Genomic DNA, 27,635 nt, shown 5'->3' with positions numbered 1-27,635 from the left:
TCGTGCATTCTGTATCGAATCGTAGTTGGCCACAATGAAAGTGGCACGTATAACGTCGAAAATAGAGTTCGGACACCGCTCTGAGTAAGACGAACGTGTTGTCCACCCTCTAGACTTCAATGAGGTTAAGCCGTGTTACCTAAGACCGATCTGCACTCGATGACACCTCGATAACAGCCGGTCCCCTCACTTACATCTTGCTCTCCTTACGTCAGTATACATCATATCAGTCTGTGACGCTGGCTTTGCAACATCTTGCGTGCCTTTAGGTTCGCCGCGACCAACACTTACAATGCACTGACCACAAAAAATGGAGGCGCCGCGGCTTGAACGCTGCTCCTTTCACATGCGAAGCGAACGCTCTACCAACTGAGCTACGCCCCAGGCACGACCAAACTGCGCTATTCCCCATTCTTTGCGACTCTGATGCGCACGGACACGATGGTTGGTTGGTTTGTAGCGGTGAAGGGAGCAGAGTACAAAGGCGCAGACACGTTCATATACACAAAAGTTCCAAGTAGTTTCGATGCTCTGGTATTACAAATGCAAATTCCGTCTGTTTTTAACGTCTTAAATTGAAAGAGCCGTCACAAATTGCTCCGTTTTCACTCCTTGTCGACAATCATACAGCACCTGAGGTAACAAACACATCCCGAGTCCCATTGTGCACTCCATTATTCATGCCAACTCAGTGCCTCGCTCTTTACTACTGTGTACTAATCTTGTCGTCCAGCTGCAAAACACTGGGCCACAACAAGTTTCCGGTCTCCATTGCACTGCGCATACTACAAAACGCTCGCCAAACTTGGCACTCACCCACGCAGCCGACTTTTCCGACTTTCCACGACGCTCACGCTAGTGACAGCATTATTTATAGTTCGACGTCGCGCCAAAGCGAATGAGCACATTTCGCCTACGGCTTAGGCCGCCCTCCTAGTGTGGCTGCTCGGTGTCTGCAGGCAGCGAGGGTCTGCTAGCTTCCTGTGTTCGCACCTATGTCACCTGTGCTTGCTTGTCAGAGACAGACTATCGCAAAACATACAACTCACTCCATGAATTGATTGCTACGGCATCTGTTATCAGCAGTCACAACTAGCAACACCAGTAGCAGCCGACTGCACGCAAAGGATAGGAATGTGCAGTGGGATTTACGTGAACTCGGCGCAACGCAGATCTTTCCGACATAGGCTTGAGAATCTTACGGGAACACTTGTACTGTTTCTAAATAAAGTGTAGGCGTGGGAGGAGGGTGCTGCCCGCGCACTAATAACAGCACGCTTGCCAATTGTGGATGCTAATCATTCGCTTGTATCTTCCTAGACACATCTGCAGGCTGTGAATTATTCCACTTGCATGGCAAGGTGCGCATGTAGGTGTGTTAAAAATTCTGGAAGCACTGGGTATTGATCCCAGTACCTCTCGCATACTAACCGAGCGCTCTACCATCTGGGCTACGCCCGCCACCCCGAAGACTAATGGTGCTACAAACAGCCATATAGACGACACAGACCCTTGCACTCCCATTATTCAGCAGACAAACACTACTCTCTATGTATCCGTTAGGGTGTCTTTCAGGTTTCGTGCATTCTGTATCGAATCGTAGTTGGCCACAATAAAAGTTGCACGTACAACGTCGAAAATAGAGTTCGGACACCGCTCTGAGTAAGACGAACGTGTTGTCCACCCTATAGACTTCAATGAGGTTAAGCCGTGATACCTAAGACCGATCTGCACTCGATGACACCTCGATAACAGCCGGTCCCCTCATTTACATCTTGCTCTCCTTACGTCAGTATACATCATATCAGTCTGTGACGCTGGCTTTGCAACATCTTGCGTGCCTTTAGGTTCGGCGCGACCAACACTTACAATGCACTGACCACAAAAAATTGAGGCGCCGCGGCTTGAACGCTGCACCTTTCACATGCGAAGCGACCGCTCTACCAACTGAGCTACGCCCCAGGCACGACCAAACAGCGCTATTCCCCATTCTTTGCGACTCTGATGCGCACGGACACGATGGTTGGTTGGTTTGTAGCGGTGAAGGGAGCAGAGTACAAAGGCGCGGACACGTTCATATACACAAAAGTTCCAAGTAGTTTCGATGCTCTGGTATTACAAATGCAAATTCCGTCTGTTTTTAACGTCTTAAATTGAAAGAGCCGTCACAAATTGCTCCGTTTTCACTCCTTGTCGACAATCATACAGCACCTGAGGTAACAAACACATCTCGAGCCCCATTGTGCACTCCATTATTCATGCCAACACAGTGCCTCGCTCTTTACTACTGTGTACTAATCTTGTCGTCCAACTGCAAAACACTGGGCCACAACAAGTTTCCGCGTCTCCATTGCACTGCGCATACTACAAAACGCTCCCCAAATTTGGCACTCACCCACGCAGCCGACTTTTCCGACTTTCCACGACGCTCACGCTAGTGACAGCATTATTTATAGTTCGACGTCGCGCCAAAGCGAATGAGCACATTTCGCCTACGGCTTAGGCCGCCCTCCTAGTGTGGCTGCTCGGTGTCTGCAGGCAGCGAGGGTCTGCTAGCTTCCTGTGTTCGCACCTATGTCACCTGTGCTTGCTTGTCAGAGACAGACTATCGCAAAACATACAACTCACTCCATGAATTGATTGCTACGGCATCTGTTATCAGCAGTCACAACTAGCAACACCAGTAGCAGCCGACTGCACGCAAAGGATAGGAATGTGCAGTGGGATTTACGTGAACTCGGCGCAACGCAGATCTTTCCGACATAGGCTTGAGAATCTTACGGGAACACTTGTACTGTTTCTAAATTAAGTGTAGGCGTGGGAGGAGGGTGCTTCCCGCGCACTAATAACAGCACGCTTGCCAATTGTGGATGCTAATCATTCGCTTGTATCTTCCTAGACACATCTGCAGGCTGAGAATTATTCCACTTGCATGGCAAGGTGCGCATGTACGTGTGTTAAAAATTCTGGAGGCACTGGATATTGATCCCAGTACCTCTCGCATACTAACCGAGCGCTCTACCATCTGGGCTACGCCCGCCACCCCGAAGACTAATGGTGCTACAAACAGCCATATAGACGACACAGACCCTTGCACTCCCATTATTCAGCAGACAAACACTACTCTCTATGTATCCGTTAGGGTGTCTTTCAGGTTTCGTGCATTCTGTATCGAATCGTAGTTGGCCACAATGAAAGTGGCACGTACAACGTCGAAAATAGAGTTCGGACACCGCTCTGAGTAAGACGAACGTGTTGTCCACCCTCTAGACTTCAATGAGGTTAAGCCGTGATACCTAAGACAGATCTGCACTCGATGACACCTCGATAACAGCCGGTCCCCTCACTAACATCTTGCTCTCCTTACGTCAGTATACATCATATCAGTCTGTGACGCTGGCTTTGCAACATCTTGCGTGCCTTTAGGTTCGCCGCGACCAACACTTACAATGCACTGACCACAAAAAATGGAGGCGCCGCGGCTTGAACGCTGCACCTTTCACATGCGAAGCGAACGCTCTACCAACTGAGCTACGCCCCAGGCACGACCAAACTGCGCTATTCCCTATTCTTTGCGACTCTGATGCGCACGGACACGATGGTTGGTTGGTTTGTAGCGGTGAAGGGAGCAGAGTACAAAGGCGCGGACACGTTCATATACACAAAAGTTCCAAGTAGTTTCGATGCTCTGGTATTACAAATGCAAATTCCGTCTGTTTTTAACGCCTTAAATTGAAAGAGCCGTCACAAATTGCTCCGTTTTCACTCCTTGTCGACAATCATACAGCACCTGAGGTAACAAACACATCCCGAGTCCCATTGAGCACTACATTATTCATGCCAACTCAGTGCCTCGCTCTTTACTACTGTGTACTACTCTTGTCGTCCAGCTGCAAAACACTGGGCCACAACAAGTTTCCGCGTCTCCATTGCACTGCGCATACTACAAAACGCTCGCCAAATTTGGCACTCACCCACGCAGCCGACTTTTCCGACTTTCCACGACGCTCACGCTAGTGACAGCATTATTTATAGTTCGACGTCGCGCCAAAGCGAATGAACACATTTCGCCTACGGCTTAGGCCGCCCTCCTAGTGTGGCTGCTCGGTGTCTGCAGGCAGCGAGGGTCTGCTAGCTTCCTGTGTTCGCACCTATGTCACCTGTGCTTGCTTGTCAGAGACAGACTAACGCAAAACATACAACTCACTCCATGAATTGATTGCTACGGCATCTGTTATCAGCAGTCACAACTAGCAACACCAGTAGCAGCCGACTGCACGCAAAGGATAGGAATGTGCAGTGGGATTTACGTGAACTCGGCGCAACGCAGATCTTTCCGACATAGGCTTGAGAATCTTACGGGAACACTTGTACTGTTTCTAAATAAAGTGTAGGCGTGGGAGGAGGGTGCTTCCCGCGCACTAATAACAGCACGCTTGCCACTTGTGGATGCTAATCATTCGCTTGTATCTTCCTAGACACATCTGCAGGCTGTGAATTATTCCACTTGCATGGCAAGGTGCGCATGTAGGTGTGTTAAAAATTCTGGAGGCACTGGGTATTGATCCCAGTACCTCTCGCATACTAACCGAGCGCTCTACCATCTGGGCTACGCCCGCCACCCCGAAGACTAATGGTGCTACAAACAGCCATATAGAAGACACAGACCCTTGCACTCCCATTATTCAGCAGACAAACACTACTCTCTATGTATCCGTTAGGGTGTCTTTCAGGTTTCGTGCATTCTGTATCGAATCGTAGTTGGCCACAATGAAAGTGGCACGTACAACGTCGAAAATAGAGTTCGGACACCGCTCTCAGTAAGACGAACGTGTTGTCCACCCTCTAGACTTCAATGAGGTTAAGCCGTGATACCTAAGACCGATCTGCACTCGGTGACACCTCGATAACAGCCGGTCCCCTCACTTACATCTTGCTCTCCTTACGTCAGTATACATCATATCAGTCTGTGACGCTGGCATTGCAACATCTTGCGTGCCTTTAGGTTCGCCGCGACAAACACTTACAATGCACTGACCACAAAAAATGGAGGCACCGCGGCTTGAACGCTGCTCCTTTCACATGCGAAGCGAACGCTCTACCAACTGAGCTACGCCCCAGGCACGACCAAACTGCGCTATTCCCCATTCTTTGCGACTCTGATCCGCACGGACACGATGGTTGGTTGGTTTGTAGCGGTGAAGGGAGCAGAGTACAAAGGCGCGGACACGTTCATATACACAAAAGTTCCAAGTAGTTTCGATGCTCTGGTATTACAAATGCAAATTCCGTCTGTTTTTAACGTCTTAAATTGAAAGAGCCGTCACAAATTGCTCCGTTTTCACTCCTTGTCGACAATCATACAGCACCTGAGGTAACAAACACATCTCGAGCACCATTGTGCACTCCATTATTCATGCCAACTCAGTGCCTCGCTCTTTACTACTGTGTACTAATCTTGTCCCCCAACTGCAAAACACTGGGCCACAACAAGTTTCCGCGTCTCCATTGCACTGCGCATACTACAAAACGCTCCCCAAACTTGCCACTCACCCACGCAGCCGACTTTTCCGACTTTCCACGACGCTCACGCTAGTGACAGCATTATTTATAGTTCGACGTCGCGCCATAGCGAATGAGCACATTTCGCCTACGGCTTAGGCCGCCCTCCTAGTGTGGCTGCTCGGTGTCTGCAGGCAGCGAGGGTCTGCTAGCTTCCTGTGTTCGCACCTATGTCACCTGTGCTTGCTTGTCAGAGACAGACTATCGCAAAACATACAACTCATTCCATGAATTGATTGCTACGGCATCTGTTATCAGCAGTCACAACTAGCAACACCAGTAGCAGCCGACTGCACGCAAAGAATAGGAATGTGCAGTGGGATTTACGTGAACTCGGCGCAACGCAGATCTTTCCGACATAGGCTTGAGAATCTTACGGGAACACTTGTACTGTTTCTAAATAAAGTGTAGGCGTGGGAGGAGGGTGCTTCCCGCGCACTAATAACAGCACGCTTGCCAATTGTGGATGCTAATCATTCGCTTGTATCTTCCTAAACACATCTGCTGGCTGTGAATTATTCCACTTGCATGGCAAGGTGCGCATGTAGGTGTGTTAAAAATTCTGGAGGCACTGGGTATTGATCCCAGTACCTCTCGCATACTAAACGAGCGCTCTACCATCTGAGCTACGCCCGCCATCCCAAAGACTAATGGTGCTACAAACAGCCATATAGACGACACAGACCCTTGCACTCCCATTATTCAGCAGACAAACACTACTCTCTATGTATCCGTTAGGGTGTCTTTCAGGTTTCGTGCATTCTGTATCGAATCGTAGTTGGCCACAATGAAAGTGGCACGTACAACGTCGAAAATATAGTTCGGACACCGCTCTGAGTAAGACGAACGTGTTGTCCACCCTATAGACTTCAATGAGGTTAAGCCGTGATACCTAAGACCGATCTGCACTCGATGACACCTCGATAACAGCCGGTCCCCTCACTTACATCTTGCTCTCCTTACGTCAGTATACATCATATCAGTCTGTGACGCTGGCTTTGCAACATATTGCGTGCCTTTAGGTTCGCCGCGACCAACACTTACAATGCACTGACCACAAAAAATTGAGGCACCGCGGCTTGAACGCTGCACCTTTCACATGCGAAGCGAACGCTCTACCAACTGAGCTACGCCCCAGGCACGACCAAACTGCGCTATTCCCCATTCTTTGCGACTCTGATGCGCACGGACACAATGGTTGGTTGGTTTGTAGCGGTGAAGGGAGCAGAGTACAAAGGCGCGGACACGTTCATATACACAAAAGTTCCAAGTAGTTTCGATGCTCTGGTATTAGAAATGCAAATTCCATCTGTTTTTAACGTCTTAAATTGAAAGAGCCGTCACAAATTGCTCCGTTTTCACTCCTTGTCGACAATCATACAGCACCTGAGGTAACAAACACATCCCGAGTCCCATTGAGCACTACATTATTCATGCCAACTCAGTGCCTCGCTCTTTACTACTGTGTACTACTCTTGTCGTCCAGCTGCAAAACACTGGGCCACAACAAGTTTCCGCGTCTCCATTGCACTGCGCATACTACAAAACGCTCGCCAAATTTGGCACTCACCCACGCAGCCGACTTTTCCGACATTCCACGACGCTCACGCTAGTGACAGCATTATTTATAGTTCGACGTCGCGCCAAAGCGAATGAACACATTTCGCCTACGGCTTAGGCCGCCCTCCTAGTGTGGCTGCTCGGTGTCTGCAGGCAGCGAGGGTCTGCTAGCTTCCTGTGTTCGCACCTATGTCACCTGTGCTTGCTTGTCAGAGACAGACTAACGCAAAACATACAACTCACTCCATGAATTGATTGCTACGGCATCTGTTATCAGCAGTCACAACTAGCAACACCAGTAGCAGCCGACTGCACGCAAAGGATAGGAATGTGCAGTGGGATTTACGTGAACTCGGCGCAACGCAGATCTTTCCGACATAGGCTTGAGAATCTTACGGGAACACTTGCACTGTTTCTAAATAAAGTGTAGGCGTGGGAGGAGGGTGCTTCCCGCGCACTAATAACAGCACGCTTGCCACTTGTGGATGCTAATCATTCGCTTGTATCTTCCTAGACACATCTGCAGGCTGTGAATTATTCCACTTGCATGGCAAGGTGCGCATGTAGGTGTGTTAAAAATTCTGGAGGCACTGGGTATTGATCCCAGTACCTCTCGCATACTAACCGAGCGCTCTACCATCTGGGCTACGCCCGCCACCCCGAAGACTAATGGTGCTACAAACAGCCATATAGAAGACACAGACCCTTGCACTCCCATTATTCAGCAGACAAACACTACTCTCTATGTATCCGTTAGGGTGTCTTTCAGGTTTCGTGCATTCTGTATCGAATCGTAGTTGGCCACAATGAAAGTGGCACGTACAACGTCGAAAATAGAGTTCGGACACCGCTCTCAGTAAGACGAACGTGTTGTCCACCCTCTAGACTTCAATGAGGTTAAGCCGTGATACCTAAGACCGATCTGCACTCGGTGACACCTCGATAACAGCCGGTCCCCTCACTTACATCTTGCTCTCCTTACGTCAGTATACATCATATCAGTCTGTGACGCTGGCATTGCAACATCTTGCGTGCCTTTAGGTTCGCCGCGACAAACACTTACAATGCACTGACCACAAAAAATGGAGGCACCGCGGCTTGAACGCTGCTCCTTTCACATGCGAAGCGAACGCTCTACCAACTGAGCTACGCCCCAGGCACGACCAAACTGCGCTATTCCCCATTCTTTGCGACTCTGATGCGCACGGACACGATGGTTGGTTGGTTTGTAGCGGTGAAGGGAGCAGAGTACAAAGGCGCGGACACGTTCATATACACAAAAGTTCCAAGTAGTTTCGATGCTCTGGTATTACAAATGCAAATTCCGTCTGTTTTTAACGTCTTAAATTGAAAGAGCCGTCACAAATTGCTCCGTTTTCACTCCTTGTCGACAATCATACAGCACCTGAGGTAACAAACACATCTCGAGCACCATTGTGCACTCCATTATTCATGCCAACTCAGTGCCTCGCTCTTTACTACTGTGTACTAATCTTGTCCCCCAACTGCAAAACACTGGGCCACAACAAGTTTCCGCGTCTCCATTGCACTGCGCACACAACAAAACGCTCCCCAAACTTGGCACTCACCCACGCAGCCGACTTTTCCGACTTTCCACGACGCTCACGCTAGTGACAGCATTATTTATAGTTCGACGTCGCGCCATAGCGAATGAACACATTTCGCCTACGGCTTAGGCCGCCCTCCTAGTGTGGCTGCTCGGTGTCTGCAGGCAGCGAGGGTCTGCTAGCTTCCTGTGTTCGCACCTATGTCACCTGTGCTTGCTTGTCAGAGACAGACTATCGCAAAACATACAACTCATTCCATGAATTGATTGCTACGGCATCTGTTATCAGCAGTCACAACTAGCAACACCAGTAGCAGCCGACTGCACGCAAAGAATAGGAATGTGCAGTGGGATTTACGTGAACTCGGCGCAACGCAGATCTTTCCGACATAGGCTTGAGAATCTTACGGGAACACTTGTACTGTTTCTAAATAAAGTGTAGGCGTGGGAGGAGGGTGCTTCCCGCGCACTAATAACAGCACGCTTGCCAATTGTGGATGCTAATCATTCGCTTGTATCTTCCTAAACACATCTGCTGGCTGTGAATTATTCCACTTGCATGGCAAGGTGCGCATGTAGGTGTGTTAAAAATTCTGGAGGCACTGGGTATTGATCCCAGTACCTCTCGCATACTAAACGAGCGCTCTACCATCTGAGCTACGCCCGCCATCCCAAAGACTAATGGTGCTACAAACAGCCATATAGACGACACAGACCCTTGCACTCCCATTATTCAGCAGACAAACACTACTCTCTATGTATCCGTTAGGGTGTCTTTCAGGTTTCGTGCATTCTGTATCGAATCGTAGTTGGCCACAATGAAAGTGGCACGTACAACGTCGAAAATATAGTTCGGACACCGCTCTGAGTAAGACGAACGTGTTGTCCACCCTATAGACTTCAATGAGGTTAAGCCGTGATACCTAAGACCGATCTGCACTCGATGACACCTCGATAACAGCCGGTCCCCTCACTTACATCTTGCTCTCCTTACGTCAGTATACATCATATCAGTCTGTGACGCTGGCTTTGCAACATATTGCGTGCCTTTAGGTTCGCCGCGACCAACACTTACAATGCACTGACCACAAAAAATTGAGGCACCGCGGCTTGAACGCTGCACCTTTCACATGCGAAGCGAACGCTCTACCAACTGAGCTACGCCCCAGGCACGACCAAACTGCGCTATTCCCCATTCTTTGCGACTCTGATGCGCACGGACACAATGGTTGGTTGGTTTGTAGCGGTGAAGGGAGCAGAGTACAAAGGCGCGGACACGTTCATATACACAAAAGTTCCAAGTAGTTTCGATGCTCTGGTATTAGAAATGCAAATTCCGTCTGTTTTTAACGTCTTAAATTGAAAGAGCCGTCACAAATTGCTCCGTTTTCACTCCTTGTCGACAATCATACAGCACCTGAGGTAACAAACACATCTCGAGCCCCATTGTGCACTCCATTATTCATGCCAACTCAGTGCCTCGCTCTTTACTACTGTGTACTAATCTTGTCCTCCAACTGCAAAACACTGGGCCACAACAAGTTTCCGCGTCTCCATTGCACTGCGCATACTACAAAACGCTCCCCAACCTTGGCACTCACCCACGCAGCCGACTTTTCCGACTTTACACGACGCTCACGCAACGCTCACGCTAGTGACAGCATTATTTATACACTCCTGGAAATGGAAAAAAGAACACATTGACACCGGTGTGTCAGACCCACCATACTTGCTCCGGACACTGCGAGAGGGCTGTACAAGCAATGATCACACGCACGGCACAGCGGACACACCAGGAATCGCGGTGTTGGCCGTCGAATGGCGCTAGCTGCGCAGCATTTGTGAACCCCCATTGTCAGTATCAGCCAGTTTGCCGTGGCATACGGAGCTCCATCGCAGTCTTTAACACTGGTAGCATGCCGCGACAGTGTGGACGTGAACCGTATGTGCAGTTGACGGACTTTGAGCGAGGGCGTATAGTGGGCATGCGGGAGGCCGGGTGGACGTACCGCCGAATTGCTCAACACGTGGGGCGTGAGGTCTCCACAGTACATCGATGTTGTCGCCAGTGGTCGGCGGAAGGTGCACATGCCCGTCGACCTGGGACCGGACCGCAGAAACACACGGATGCACGCCTAGACCGTAGGATCCTATGCAGTGCCGTAGGGGACCGTACCGCCAATACGCAGCAAATTATTGACACTGTTGCTCCTGGGGTATCAGCGAGGACCATTCGCAACCGTCTCCATGAAGCTGGGCTACGGTCCCGCACACCGTTAGGCCGTCTTCCGCTTACGCCCCAACCTCGTGCAGCCCGCCTCCAGTGGTGTCGCGACAGGCGTAAATGGAGGGACTAATGGAGACGTGTCGTCTTCAGCGATGAGAGTCGCTTCTGCCTTGGTGCCAATGATGGTCGTATGTGTGTTTGGCGCCGTGCAGGTGAGCGCCACAATCAGGACTGCATACGACCGAGGCACACAGGGCCAACACCCGGCATCATGGTGTGGGGAGCGATCTCCTACACTGGCCGTACACCTCTGGTGATCGTCGAGGGGACACTGAATAGTGCACGGTACATCCAAACCGTCATCGAACCCATCGTTCTACCATTCCTAGACCCGCAAGGGAACTTGCTGTTCCAACAGGACAATGCACGTCCGCATGGATCCCGTGCCACCCAACGTGCTCTAGAAGGTGTAAGTCAACTACTCTGGCCAGCAAGATCTCCAGATCTGTCCCCCATTGAGCATGTTTGGGACTGGATGAAGCGTCGTCTCGCGCGGTCTGCACTTCCAGCACGAACGCTGGTCCAACTGAGGCACCAGGTGGAAATGGCATGGCAAGAAGTTCCACAGGACTACATCCAGCATCTCTACGATCGTCTCCATGGGAGAATAGCAGCCTGCATTGCTGTGAAAGGTGGATATACACTGTACTAGTGCCGACATTGTGCATGCTCTGTTGCCTGTGTCAATGTGCCTGTGGTTCTGTCAGTGTGACCATGTGATGTATCTGACCCCAGGAATGTGTCAATAAAGTTTCCCCTTCCTGGGACAATGAATTCACGGTGTTCTTATTTCAATTTCCAGGAGTGTAGTTCGACGTCGCGCCAAAGCGAATGAGCACATTTCGCCTACGGCTTAGGCCGCCCTCCTAGTGTGGCTGCTCGGTGTCTGCAGGCAGCGAGGGTCTGGTAGCTTCCTGTGTTCGCACCTATGTCACCTGTGCTTGCTTGTCAGAGACAGACTATCGCTAAACATACAACTCACTCCATGAATTGATTGCTACGGCATCTGTTATCAGCAGTCACAACTAGCAACACCAGTAGCAGCCGACTGCACGCAAAGAATGGGAATGTGCAGTGGGATTTACGTGAACTCGGCGCAACGCAGATCTTTCCGACATAGGCTTGAGAATCTTACGGGAACACTTGTACTGTTTCTAAATAAAGTGTAGGCGTGGGAGGAGGGTGCTTCCCGCGCACTAATAACAGCACGCTTGCCAATTGTGGATGCTAATCATTCGCTTGTATCTTCCTAGACACATCTGCAGGCTGAGAATTATTCCACATGCATGGCAAGGTGCGCATGTAGGTGTGTTAAAAATTCTGCAGCCACTGGGTATTGATCCCAGTACCTCTCGCATACTAACCGAGCGCTCTACCATCTGAGCTACGCCCGCCCCCCCGAACACTAATGGTGCTACAAACAGCCATATAGACGACACAGACCCTTGCACTCCCATTACTCAGCAGACAAACACTACTCTCTATGTATCCGTTAGGGTGTCTTTCAGGTTTCGTGCATTCTGTATCGAATCGTAGTTGGCCACAATGAAAGTGGCACGTATAACGTCGAAAATAGAGTTCGGACACCGCTCTGAGTAAGACGAACGTGTTGTCCACCCTCTAGACTTCAATGAGGTTAAGCCGTGTTACCTAAGACCGATCTGCACTCGATGACACCTCGATAACAGCCGGTCCCCTCACTTACATCTTGCTCTCCTTACGTCAGTATACATCATATCAGTCTGTGACGCTGGCTTTGCAACATCTTGCGTGCCTTTAGGTTCGCCGCGACCAACACTTACAATGCACTGACCACAAAAAATGGAGGCGCCGCGGCTTGAACGCTGCTCCTTCCACATGCGAAGCGAACGCTCTACCAACTGAGCTACGCCCCAGGCACGACCAAACTGCGCTATTCCCCATTCTTTGCGACTCTGATGCGCACGGACACGATGGTTGGTTGGTTTGTAGCGGTGAAGGGAGCAGAGTACAAAGGCGCAGACACGTTCATATACACAAAAGTTCCAAGTAGTTTCGATGCTCTGGTATTACAAATGCAAATTCCGTCTGTTTTTAACGTCTTAAATTGAAAGAGCCGTCACAAATTGCTCCGTTTTCACTCCTTGTCGACAATCATACAGCACCTGAGGTAACAAACACATCCCGAGTCCCATTGTGCACTCCATTATTCATGCCAACTCAGTGCCTCGCTCTTTACTACTGTGTACTAATCTTGTCGTCCAGCTGCAAAACACTGGGCCACAACAAGTTTCCGGTCTCCATTGCACTGCGCATACTACAAAACGCTCGCCAAACTTGGCACTCACCCACGCAGCCGACTTTTCCGACTTTCCACGACGCTCACGCTAGTGACAGCATTATTTATAGTTCGACGTCGCGCCAAAGCGAATGAGCACATTTCGCCTACGGCTTAGGCCGCCCTCCTAGTGTGGCTGCTCGGTGTCTGCAGGCAGCGAGGGTCTGCTAGCTTCCTGTGTTCGCACCTATGTCACCTGTGCTTGCTTGTCAGAGACAGACTATCGCAAAACATACAACTCACTCCATGAATTGATTGCTACGGCATCTGTTATCAGCAGTCACAACTAGCAACACCAGTAGCAGCCGACTGCACGCAAAGGATAGGAATGTGCAGTGGGATTTACGTGAACTCGGCGCAACGCAGATCTTTCCGACATAGGCTTGAGAATCTTACGGGAACACTTGTACTGTTTCTAAATAAAGTGTAGGCGTGGGAGGAGGGTGCTGCCCGCGCACTAATAACAGCACGCTTGCCAATTGTGGATGCTAATCATTCGCTTGTATCTTCCTAGACACATCTGCAGGCTGTGAATTATTCCACTTGCATGGCAAGGTGCGCATGTAGGTGTGTTAAAAATTCTGGAAGCACTGGGTATTGATCCCAGTACCTCTCGCATACTAACCGAGCGCTCTACCATCTGGGCTACGCCCGCCACCCCGAAGACTAATGGTGCTACAAACAGCCATATAGACGACACAGACCCTTGCACTCCCATTATTCAGCAGACAAACACTACTCTCTATGTATCCGTTAGGGTGTCTTTCAGGTTTCGTGCATTCTGTATCGAATCGTAGTTGGCCACAATAAAAGTTGCACGTACAACGTCGAAAATAGAGTTCGGACACCGCTCTGAGTAAGACGAACGTGTTGTCCACCCTATAGACTTCAATGAGGTTAAGCCGTGATACCTAAGACCGATCTGCACTCGATGACACCTCGATAACAGCTGGTCCCCTCATTTACATCTTGCTCTCCTTACGTCAGTATACATCATATCAGTCTGTGACGCTGGCTTTGCAACATCTTGCGTGCCTTTAGGTTCGGCGCGACCAACACTTACAATGCACTGACCACAAAAAATTGAGGCGCCGCGGCTTGAACGCTGCACCTTTCACATGCGAAGCGACCGCTCTACCAACTGAGCTACGCCCCAGGCACGACCAAACAGCGCTATTCCCCATTCTTTGCGACTCTGATGCGCACGGACACGATGGTTGGTTGGTTTGTAGCGGTGAAGGGAGCAGAGTACAAAGGCGCGGACACGTTCATATACACAAAAGTTCCAAGTAGTTTCGATGCTCTGGTATTACAAATGCAAATTCCGTCTGTTTTTAACGTCTTAAATTGAAAGAGCCGTCACAAATTGCTCCGTTTTCACTCCTTGTCGACAATCATACAGCACCTGAGGTAACAAACACATCTCGAGCCCCATTGTGCACTCCATTATTCATGCCAACACAGTGCCTCGCTCTTTACTACTGTGTACTAATCTTGTCGTCCAACTGCAAAACACTGGGCCACAACAAGTTTCCGCGTCTCCATTGCACTGCGCATACTACAAAACGCTCCCCAAATTTGGCACTCACCCACGCAGCCGACTTTTCCGACTTTCCACGACGCTCACGCTAGTGACAGCATTATTTATAGTTCGACGTCGCGCCAAAGCGAATGAGCACATTTCGCCTACGGCTTAGGCCGCCCTCCTAGTGTGGCTGCTCGGTGTCTGCAGGCAGCGAGGGTCTGCTAGCTTCCTGTGTTCGCACCTATGTCACCTGTGCTTGCTTGTCAGAGACAGACTATCGCAAAACATACAACTCACTCCATGAATTGATTGCTACGGCATCTGTTATCAGCAGTCACAACTAGCAACACCAGTAGCAGCCGACTGCACGCAAAGGATAGGAATGTGCAGTGGGATTTACGTGAACTCGGCGCAACGCAGATCTTTCCGACATAGGCTTGAGAATCTTACGGGAACACTTGTACTGTTTCTAAATTAAGTGTAGGCGTGGGAGGAGGGTGCTTCCCGCGCACTAATAACAGCACGCTTGCCAATTGTGGATGCTAATCATTCGCTTGTATCTTCCTAGACACATCTGCAGGCTGAGAATTATTCCACTTGCATGGCAAGGTGCGCATGTACGTGTGTTAAAAGTTCTGGAGGCACTGGATATTGATCCCAGTACCTCTCGCATACTAACCGAGCGCTCTACCATCTGGGCTACGCCCGCCACCCCGAAGACTAATGGTGCTACAAACAGCCATATAGACGACACAGACCCTTGCACTCCCATTATTCAGCAGACAAACACTACTCTCTATGTATCCGTTAGGGTGTCTTTCAGGTTACGTGCATTCTGTATCGAATCGTAGTTGGCCACAATGAAAGTGGCACGTACAACGTCGAAAATAGAGTTCGGACACCGCTCTGAGTAAGACGAACGTGTTGTCCACCCTCTAGACTTCAATGAGGTTAAGCCGTGATACCTAAGACAGATCTGCACTCGATGACACCTCGATAACAGCCGGTCCCCTCACTAACATCTTGCTCTCCTTACGTCAGTATACATCATATCAGTCTGTGACGCTGGCTTTGCAACATCTTGCGTGCCTTTAGGTTCGCCGCGACCAACACTTACAATGCACTGACCACAACAAATGGAGGCGCCGCGGCTTGAACACTGCACCTTTCACATGCGAAGCGAACGCTCTACCAACTGAGCTACGCCCCAGGCACGACCAAACTGCGCTATTCCCCATTCTTTGCGACTCTGATGCGCACGGACACGATGGTTGGTTGGTTTGTAGCGGTGAAGGGAGCAGAGTACAAAGGCGCAGACACGTTCATATACACAAAAGTTCCAAGTAGTTTCGATGCTCTGGTATTACAAATGCAAATTCCGTCTGTTTTTAACGTCTTAAATTGAAAGAGCCGTCACAAATTGCTCCGTTTTCACTCCTTGTCGACAATCATACAGCACCTGAGGTAACAAACACATCTCGAGCCCCATTGTGCACTCCATTATTCATGCCAACTCAGTGCCTCGCTCTTTACTACTGTGTACTAATCTTGTCCTCCAACTGCAAAACACTGGGCCACAACAAGTTTCCGCGTCTCCATTGCACTGCGCATACAACAAAACGCTCCCCAAACTTGGCACTCACCCACGCAGCCGACTTTTCCGACTTTCCACGACGCTCACGCTAGTGACAGCATTATTTATAGTTCGACGTCGCGCCAAAGCGAATGAGCACATTTCGCCTACGGCTTAGGCCGCCCTCCTAGTGTGGCTGCTCGGTGTCTGCAGGCAGCGAGGGTCTGCTAGCTTCCTGTGTTCGCACCTATGTCACCTGTGCTTGCTTGTCAGAGACAGACTATCGCAAAACATACAACTCACTCCATGAATTAATTGCTACGGCATCTGTTATCAGCAGTCACAACTAGCAACACCAGTAGCAGCCGACTGCACGCAAAGAATAGGAATGTGCAGTGGGATTTACGTGAACTCGGCGCAAGGCAGATCTTTCCGACATAGGCTTGAGAATCTTACGGGAACACTTGTACTGTTTCTAAATAAAGTGTAGGCGTGGGAGGAGGGTGCTTCCCGCGCACTAATAACAGCACGCTTGCCAATTGTGGATGCTAATCATTCGCTTGTATCTTCCTAGACACATCTGCTGGCTGTGAATTATTCCACTTGCATGGCAAGGTGCGCATGTAGGTGTGTTAAAAATTCTGGAGGCACTGGGTATTGATCCCAGTACCTCTCGCATACTGAACGAGCGCTCTACCATCTGAGCTACGCCCGCCATCCCAAAGACTAATGGTGCTACAAACAGCCATATAGACGGCACAGACCCTAGCACTCCCATTATTCAGCAGACAAACACTACTCTCTATGTATCCGTTAGGGTGTCTTTCAGGTTTCGTGCATTCTGTATCGAATCGTAGTTGGCCACAATGAAAGTGGCACGTACAACGTCGAAAATAGAGTTCGGACACCGCTCTGAGTAAGACGAACGTGTTGTCCACCCTCTAGACTTCAATGAGGTTAAGCCGTGATACCTAAGACCGATCTGCACTCGATGACACCTCGATAACAGCCGGTCCCCTCACTTACATCTTGCTCTCCTTACGTCAGTATACATCGTATCAGTCTGTGACGCTTGCTTTGCAACATCTTGCGTGCCTTTAGGTTCGCCGCGACCAACACTTACAATGCACTGACCACAAAAAATGGAGGCGCCGCGGCTTGAACGCTGCACCTTTCACATGCGAAGCGAACGCTCTACCAACTGAGCTACGCCCCAGGCACGACCAAACTGCGCTATTCCCCATTCTTTGCGACTCTGATGCGCACGGACACGATGGTTGGTTGGTTTGTAGCGGTGAAGGGAGCAGAGTACAAAGGCGCGGACACGTTCATATACACAAAAGTTCCAAGTAGTTTCGATGCTCTGGTTTTACAAATGCAAATTCCGTCTGTTTTTAACGTCTTAAATTGAAAGAGCCGTCACAAATTGCTCCGTTTTCACTCCTTGTCGACAATCATACAGCACCTGAGGTAACAAACACATCTCGAGCCCCATTGTGCACTCCATTATTCATGCCAACTCAGTGCCTCGCTCTTTACTACTGTGTACTAATCTTGTCGTCCAACTGCAAAACACTGGGCCACAACAAGTTTCCGCGTCTCCATTGCACTGCGCATACTACAAAACGCTCCCCAAACTTGGCACTCACCCACACAGCAGACTTTTCCGACTTTCCACGACGTTCACGCTAGTGACAGCATTATTTATAGTTCGACGTCGCGCCAAAGCGAATGAGCACATTTCGCCTACGGCTTAGGCCGCCCTCCTAGTGTGGCTGCTCGGTGTCTGCAGGCAGCGAGGGTCTGCTAGCTTCCTGTGTTCGCACCTATGTCACCTGTGCTTGCTTGTCAGAGACAGACTATCGCTAAACATACAACTCACTCCATGAATTGATTGCTACGGCATCTGTTATCAGCAGTCACAACTAGCAACACCAGTAGCAGCCGACTGCACGCAAAGAATGGGAATGTGCAGTGGGATTTACGTGAACTCGGCGCAACGCAGATCTTTCCGACATAGGCTTGAGAATCTTACGGGAACACTTGTACTGTTTCTAAATAAAGTGTAGGCGTGGGAGGAGGGTGCTTCCCGCGCACTAATAACAGCACGCTTGCCAATTGTGGATGCTAATCATTCGCTTGTATCTTCCTAGACACATCTGCAGGCTGAGAATTATTCCACTTGCATGGCAAGGTGCGCATGTTGGTGTGTTAAAAATTTTGGAGGCACTGGGTATTGATCCCAGTACCTCTCGCATACTAACCGAGCGCTCTACCATCTGGGCTACGCCCGCCACCCAGAAGACTAATGGTGCTACAAACAGCCATATAGACGACACAGACCCTTGCACTCCCATTATTCAGCAGACAAACACTACTCTCTATGTATCCGTTAGGGTGTCTTTCAGGTTTCGTGCATTCTGTATCGAATCGTAGTTGGCCACAATGAAAGTGGCACGTACAACGTCGAAAATAGAGTTCGGACACCGCTCTGAGTAAGACGAACGTGTTGTACACCCTCTAGACTTCAATGAGGTTAAGCCGTGATACCTAAGACAGATCTGCACTCGATGACACCTCGATAACAGCCGGTCCCCTCACTAACATCTTGCTCTCCTTACGTCAGTATACATCATATCAGTCTGTGACGCTGGCTTTGCAACATCTTGCGTGCCTTTAGGTTCGCCGCGACCAACACTTACAATGCACTGACCACAAAAAATGGAGGCGCCGCGGCTTGAACACTGCACCTTTCACATGCGAAGCGAACGCTCTACCAACTGAGCTACGCCCCAGGCACGACCAAACTGCGCTATTCCCCATTCTTTGCGACTCTGATGCGCACGGACACGATGGTTGGTTGGTTTGTAGCGGTGAAGGGAGCAGAGTACAAAGGCGCAGACACGTTCATATACACAAAAGTTCCAAGTAGTTTCGATGCTCTGGTATTACAAATGCAAATTCCGTCTGTTTTTAACGTCTTAAATTGAAAGAGCCGTCACAAATTGCTCCGTTTTCACTCCTTGTCGACAATCATACAGCACCTGAGGTAACAAACACATCTCGAGCCCCATTGTGCACTCCATTATTCATGCCAACTCAGTGCCTCGCTCTTTACTACTGTGTACTAATCTTGTCCTCCAACTGCAAAACACTGGGCCACAACAAGTTTCCGCGTCTCCATTGCACTGCGCATACAACAAAACGCTCCCCAAACTTGGCACTCACCCACGCAGCCGACTTTTCCGACTTTCCACGACGCTCACGCTAGTGACAGCATTATTTATAGTTCGACGTCGCGCCAAAGCGAATGAGCACATTTCGCCTACGGCTTAGGCCGCCCTCCTAGTGTGGCTGCTCGGTGTCTGCAGGCAGCGAGGGTCTGCTAGCTTCCTGTGTTCGCACCTATGTCACCTGTGCTTGCTTGTCAGAGACAGACTATCGCTAAACATACAACTCACTCCATGAATTGATTGCTACGGCATCTGTTATCAGCAGTCACAACTAGCAACACCAGTAGCAGCCGACTGCACGCAAAGAATGGGAATGTGCAGTGGGATTTACGTGAACTCGGCGCAACGCAGATCTTTCCGACATAGGCTTGAGAATCTTACGGGAACACTTGTACTGTTTCTAAATAAAGTGTAGGCGTGGGAGGAGGGTGCTTCCCGCGCACTAATAACAGCACGCTTGCCAATTGTGGATGCTAATCATTCGCTTGTATCTTCCTAGACACATCTGCAGGCTGAGAATTATTCCACTTGCATGGCAAGGTGCGCATGTTGGTGTGTTAAAAATTTTGGAGGCACTGGGTATTGATCCCAGTACCTCTCGCATACTAACCGAGCGCTCTACCATCTGAGCTACGCCCGCCCCCCGAAGACTAATGGTAATACAAACAGCCATATAGACGACACAGACCCTTGCACTCCCATTATTCAGCAGACAAACACTACTCTCTATGTATCCGTTAGGGTGTCTTTCAGGTTTCGTGCATTCTGTATCGAATCGTAGTTGGCCACAATGAAAGTGGCACGTACAACGTCGAAAATAGAGTTCGGACACCGCTCTGAGTAAGACGAACGTGTTGTCCACCCTCTAGACTTCAATGAGGTTAAGCCGTGATACCTAAGACCGATCTGCACTCGATGACACCTCGATAACAGCCGGTCCCCTCACTTACATCTTGCTCTCCTTACGTCAGTATACATCATATCAGTCTGTGACGCTGGCTTTGCAACATCTTGCGTGCCTTTAGGTTCGCCGCGACCAACACTTACAATGCACTGACCACAAAAAATGGAGGCGCCGCGGCTTGAACGCTGCACCTTTCACATGCGAAGCGAACGCTCTACCGACTGAGCTACGCTCCAGGCACGACCAAACTGCGCTATTCCCCATTCTTTGCGACTCTGATGCGCACGGACACGATGGTTGGTTGGTTTGTAGCGGTGAAGGGAGCAGAGTACAAAGGCGCGGACACGTTCATATACACAAAAGTTCCAAGTAGTTTTGATGCTCTGGTATTACAAATGCAAATTCCGTCTGTTTTTAACGTCTTAAATTGAAAGAGCCGTCACAAATTGCTCCGTTTTCACTCCTTGACGACAATCATACAGCACCTGAGGTAACAAACACATCTCGAGCCCCATTGTGCACTCCATTATTCATGCCAACTCAGTGCCTCGCTCTTTACTACTGTGTACTAATCTTGTCCTCCAACTGCAAAACACTGGGCCACAACAAGTTTCCGCGTCTCCATTGCACTGCGCATACTACAAAACGCTCCCCAAACTTGACACTCACCCACACAGCCGACTTTTCCGACTTTCCACGACGCTCACGCTAGTGACAGCATTATTTATAGTTCGACGTCGCCTCAAAGCGAATGAGCACATTTCGCCTACGGCTTAGGCCGCCCTCCTAGTGTGGCTGCTTGGTGTCTGCAGGCAGCGAGGGTCTGCTAGCTTCCTATGTTCGCACCTATGTCACCTGTGCTTGCTTGTCAGAGACAGACTATCGCTAAACATACAACTCACTCCATGAATTGATTGCTATGGCATCTGTTATCAGCAGTCACAACTAGCAACACCAGTAGCAGCCGACTGCACGCAAAGAATAGGAATGTGCAGTGGGATTTACGTGAACTCGGCGCAACGCAGATCTTTCCGACATAGGCTTGAGAATCTTACGGGAACACTTGTACTGATTCTAAATAAAGTGTAGGCGTGGGAGGAGGGTGCTTCCCGCGCACTAATAACAGCACGCTTGCCAATTGTGGATGCTAATCATTCGCTTGTATCTTCCTAGACACATCTGCAGGCTGAGAATTATTCCACTTGCATGGCAAGGTGCGCATGTAGGTGTGTTAAAAATTCTGGAGGCACTGGGTATTGATCCCAGTACCTCTCGCATACTAACCGAGCGCTCTACCATCTGAGCTACGCCCGCCCCCCCGAAGACTAATGGTGCTACAAACAGCCATATAGACGACACAGACCCTTGCACTCCCATTATTCAGCAGACAAACACTACTCTCTATGTATCCGTTAGGGTGTCTTTCAGGTTTCGTGCATTCTGTATCGAATCGTAGTTGGCCACAATGAAAGTGGCACGTACAACGTCGAAAATAGAGTTCGGACACCGCTCTGAGTAAGACGAACGTGTTGTCCACCCTCTAGACTTCAATGAGGTTAAGCCGTGATACCTAAGACCGATCTGCACTCGATGACACCTCGATAACAGCCGGTCCCCTCACTTACATCTTGCTCTCCTTACGTCAGTATACATCATATCAGTCTGTGACGCTGGCTTTGCAACATCTTGCGTGCCTTTAGGTTCGCCGCGACCAACACTTACAATGCACTGACCACAAAAAATGGAGGCGCCGCGGCTTGAACGCTGCACCTTTCACATGCGAAGCGAACGCTCTACCAACTGAGCTACGCCCCAGGCACGACCAAACTGCGCTATTCCCCATTCCTTGCGACTCTGATGCGCACGGACACGATGGTTGGTTGGTTTGTAGCGGTGAAGGGAGCAGAGTACAAAGGCGCGGACACGTTCATATACACAAAAGTTCCAAGTAGTTTCGATGCTCTGGTATTACAAATGCAAATTCCGTCTGTTTTTAACGTCTTAAATTGAAAGAGCCGTCACAAATTGCTCCGTTTTCACTCCTTGTCGACAATCATACAGCACCTGAGGTAACAAACACATCTCGAGCCCCATTGTGCACTCCATTATTCATGCCAACTCAGTGCCCCGCTCTTTACTACTGTGTACTAATCTTGTCCTCCAACTGCAAAACACTGGGCCACAACAAGTTTCCGCGTCTCCATTGCACTGCGCATACTACAAAACGCTCCCCAAACTTGGCACTCACCCACGCAGCCGACTTTCCACGACGCTCACGCAACGCTCACGCTAGTGACAGCATTATTTATAGTTCGACGTCGCGCCAAAGCGAATGAGCACATTTCGCCTACGGCCATGGCCGCCCTCCTAGTGTGGCTGCTCGGTGTCTGCAGGCAGCGAGGGTCTGCTAGCTTCCTGTGTTCGCACCTATGTCACCTGTGCTTGCTTGTCAGAGACAGACTATCGCAAAACATACAACTCACTCCATGAATTGATTGCTACGGCATCTGTTATCAGCAGTCACAACTAGCAACACCAGTAGCAGCCGACTGCACGCAAAGAATAGGAATGTGCAGTGGGATTTACGTGAACTCGGCGCAACGCAGATCTTTCCGACATAGGCTTGAGAATCTTACGGGAACACTTGTACTGTTTCTAAATAAAGTGTAGGCGTGGGAGGAGGGTGCTTCCCGCGCACTAATAACAGCACGCTTGCCAATTGTGGATGCTAATCATTCGCTTGTATCTTCCTAGACACATCTGCAGGCTGTGAATTATTCCACTTGCATGGCAAGGTGCGCATGTAGGTGTGTTAAAAATTCTGGAGGCACTGGGTATTGATCCCAGTACCTCTCGCATACTAACCGAGCGCTCTACCATCTGAGCTACGCCCGCCATCCCAAAGACTAATGGTGCTACAAACAGCCATATAGACGACACAGACCCTTGCACTCCCATTATTCAGCAGACAAACACTACTCTCTATGTATCCGTTAGGGTGTCTTTCAGGTTTCGTGCATTCTGTATCGAATCGTAGTTGGCCACAATGAAAGTGGCACGTACAACGTCGAAAATAGAGTTTGGACACCGCTCTGAGTAAGACGAACGTGTTGTCCACCCTCTAGACTTCAATGAGGTTAAGCCGTGATACCTAAGACCGATCTGCACTCGATGACACCTCGATAACAGCCGGTCCCCTCACTTACATCTTGCTCTCCTTACGTCAGTATACATCATATCAGTCTGTGACGCTGGCTTTGCAACATCTTGCGTGCCTTTAGGTTCGCCGCGACCAACACTTACAATGCACTGACCACAAAAAATGGAGTCGCCGCGGCTTGAACCCTGCACCTTTCACATGCGAAGCGAACGCTCTACCAACTGAGCTACGCCCCAGGCACGACCAAACTCCGCTATTCCCCATTCTTTGCGACTCTGATGCGTACGGACACGATGGTTGGTTGGTTTTTAGCGGTGAAGGGAGCAGAGTACAAAGGCGCGGACACGTTCATATACACAAAAGTTCCAAGTAGTTTCGATGCTCTGGTATTACAAATGCAAATTCCGTCTGTTTTTAACGTGTTAAATTGAAAGAGCCGTCACAAATTGCTCCGTTTTCACTCCTTGTCGACAATCATACAGCACCTGAGGTAACAAACACATCTCGAGCCCCATTGTGCACTCCATTATTCATGCCAACTCAGTGCCTCGCTCTTTACTACTGTGTACTAATCTTGTCCTCCAACTGCAAAACACTGGGCCACAACAAGTTTCCGCGTCTCCATTGCACTGCGCATACTACAAAACGCTCCCCAAACTTGACACTCACCCACACAGCCGACTTTTCCGACTTTCCACGACGCTCACGCTAGTGACAGCAATATTTCGACGTCGCGTCAAAGCAAATGAGCACATTTCGCCTACGGCTTAGGCCGCCCTCCTAGTGTGGCTGCTCGGTGTCTGCAGGCAGCGAGGGTCTGCTAGCTTCCTGTGTTCGCACCTATGTCACCTGTGCTTGCTTGTCAGAGACACACTATCGCAAAACATACAACTCACTACATGAATTGATTGCTACGGCATCTCTTATCAGCAGTCACAACTAGCAACACCAGTAGCAGCCGACTGCACGCAAAGAATAGGAATGTGCAGTGGGATTTACGTGAACTCGGCGCAAGGCAGATCTTTCCGACATAGGCTTGAGAATCTTACGGGAACACTTGTACTGTTTCAAATTAAGTGTAGGCGTGGGAGGAGGGTGCTTCCCGAGCACTAATAACAGCACGCTTGCCAATTGTGGATGCTAATCATTCGCTTGTATCTTCCTAGACACATCTGCAGGCTGAGAATTATTCCACTTGCATGGCAAGGTGCGCATGTAGGTGTGTTAAAAATTCTGGAGGCACTGGGTATTGATCCCAGTACCTCTCGCCTACTAAGCGAGCGCTCTACCATCTGAGCTACGCCCGCCCCCGAAGACTAATGGTGCTACATACAGCCATATAGACGACACAGACCCTTGCACTCCCATTATTCAGCAGACAAACACTACTCTCTATGTATCCGTTAGGGTGTCTTTCAGGTTTCGTGCATTCTGTATCGAATCGTAGTTGGCCACAATGAAAGTGGCACGTATAACGTTGAAAATAGAGTTCGGACACCGCTCTGAGTAAGACGAACGTGTTGTCCACCCTCTAGACTTCAATGAGGTTAAGCCGTGATACCTAAGACAGATCTGCACTCGATGACACCTCGATAACAGCCGGTCCCCACACTTACATCTTGCTCTCCTTACGTCAGTATACATCATATCAGTCTGTGATGCTGGCTTTGCAACATCTTGCGTGCCTTTAGGTTCGCCGCGACCAACACTTACCATGCACTGACCACAAAAAATAGAGGCGCCGCGGCTAGAACCCTGCACCTCTCACATGCGAAGCGAACGCTCTACCAACTGAGCTACGCAACATGCACGAGCAAACTGCGCTATTCCCCATTCTTTGCGACTCTGATGCGCACGGACACGATGGTTGGTTGGTTTGTAGCGGTGAAGGGAGCAGAGTACAAAGGCGCGGACACGTTCATATACACAAAAGTTCCAAGTAGTTTCGATGCTCTGGTATTACAAATGCAAATTCCGTCTTTTTTAACGTCTTAAATTGAAAGAGCTGTCACAAATTGCTCCGTTTTCACTCCTTGTCGACAATCATACAGCACCTGAGGTAACAAACACAACTCGAGCCCCATTGTGCACTCCATTATTCATGCCAACTCAGTGCCTCGCTCTTTACTACTGTGTACCAATCTTGTCGTCCAACTGCATAACACTGGACCACAACAAGTTTCCGCGTCTCCATTGCACTGCGCATACTACAAAACGCTCCCCAAACTTGGCACTCACCCTCACAGCCGACTTTTCCGACTTTCCACGACGCTCACGCTAGTGACAGCATTATTTATAGTTCGACGTCGCGCCAAAGCGAATGATCACATTTCGCCTACGGCTTAGGCCGCCCTCCTAGTGTGGCTGCTCGGTGTCTGCAGGCAGCGACGGTCTGCTAGCTTCCTGTGTTCGCACCTATGTCACCTGTGCTTGCTTGTCAGAGACAGGCTATCGCAAAACATACAACTCACTCCATGAATTGATTGCTACGGCATCCGTTATCAGCAGTCACAACTAGCAACACCAGTAGCAGCCGACTGCACGCAAAGAATAGGAATGTGCAGTGGGATTTACGTGAACTCGGCGCAAGGCAGATCTTTCCGACATAGGCTTGAGAATCTTACGGGAACACTTGTACTGTTTCTAAATAAAGTGTAGGCGTGGGAGGAGGGTGCTTCCCGCGCATTAATAACAGCACGCTTGCCAATTGTGGATGCTAATCTTTCGCTTGTATCTTCCTAGACACATCTGCAGGCTGAGAATTATTCCACTTGCATGGAAAGGTGCGCATGTAGGTGTGTTAAAAATTCTGGACGCACTGGGTATTGATCCCAGTACCTATCGCATACTAAGCGAGCGCTCTACAATCTTAGCTACGCCCGCCCCCCCGAAGACTAATGGTGCTACATACAGCCATATAGACGACACAGACCCTTGCACTCCCATTATTCAGCAGACAAACACTACTCTCTATGTATCCATTAGAGTGTCTTTCAGGTTTCGTGCATTCTGTATCGAATCGTAGTGGGCCACAATGAAAGTGGCACGTATAACGTTGAAAATAGAGTTCGGACACCGCTCTGAGTAAGACGAACGTGTTGTCCACCCTCTAGACTTCAATGAGGTTAAGCCGTGATACCTAAGACAGATCTGCACTCGATGACACCTCGATAACAGCCGGTCCCCACACTTACATCTTGCTCTCCTTACGTCAGTATACATCATATCAGTCTGTGACGCTGGCTTTGCAACATCTTGCGCGCCTTTAGGTTCGCCGCGACCAACACTTACCATGCACTGACCACAAAAAATGGAGACGCCGCGGCTTGAACCCTTCACCTTTCACATGCGAAGCGAACGCTCTACCAACTGAGCTACGCCACATGCACGACCTAACTGCGCAATTCCCCCTTCTTTGCGACTCTGATGCGCACGGACACGATGGTTGGTTGGTTTGTAGCGGTGAAGGGAGCAGAGTACAAAGGCGCGGACACGTTCATATACACAAAAGTTCCAAGTAGTTTCGATGCTCTGGTATTACAAATGCAAATTCCGTCTGTTTTTAACGTCTTAAATTGAAAGAGCCGTCACAAATTGCTCCGTTTTCACTCCTTGTCGACAATCATACAGCACCTGAGGTAACAAACACATCTCGAGCCCCATTGTGCACTCCATTATTCATGCCAAATCAGTGCCTCGCTCTTTACCACTGTGTACCAATCTTGTCGTCCAACTGCAAAACACTAGGCCACAACAAGTTTCGCGTCTCCATTGCACTGCGCATACTACAAAACGCTCCCCAAACTTGGCACTCACCCACGCAGCCGACTTTTCCGACTTTCCACGACGCTCACGCAACGCTCACGCTAGTGACAGCATTATTTATAGTTCGACGTCGCGCCAAAGCGAATGAGCACATTTCGCCTACGGCCATGGCCGCCCTCCTA

The 27,635-nt window shown here is 49.6% G+C and overlaps 2 non-coding genes across 2 annotated transcripts; both read right to left on the bottom strand.

Annotated features, from left to right (window-relative positions):
• Positions 1-6,626: 6,626 nt before the first annotated feature.
• Positions 6,627-6,699, bottom strand: Trnaa-cgc (transfer RNA alanine (anticodon CGC)). Its single transcript has one exon. It is a non-coding gene; the product is annotated as a tRNA-Ala (tRNA).
• A 3,085-nt stretch (positions 6,700-9,784) lies between these two features.
• Trnaa-cgc (transfer RNA alanine (anticodon CGC)) lies at positions 9,785-9,857 on the bottom strand. The gene has a single exon. It is a non-coding gene; the product is annotated as a tRNA-Ala (tRNA).
• Between the last annotated feature and the right edge of the window lie 17,778 nt (positions 9,858-27,635).

The sequence above is a fragment of the Schistocerca gregaria genome, chromosome 3 (genome assembly GCF_023897955.1).
Source record: "Schistocerca gregaria isolate iqSchGreg1 chromosome 3, iqSchGreg1.2, whole genome shotgun sequence".
NCBI classification, from domain to species: Eukaryota; Metazoa; Arthropoda; class Insecta; order Orthoptera; family Acrididae; genus Schistocerca; species Schistocerca gregaria.
The sequence above is the reverse complement of the archived record's forward strand: the minus strand, read 5'-3'. Positions and strand labels throughout refer to the sequence as shown.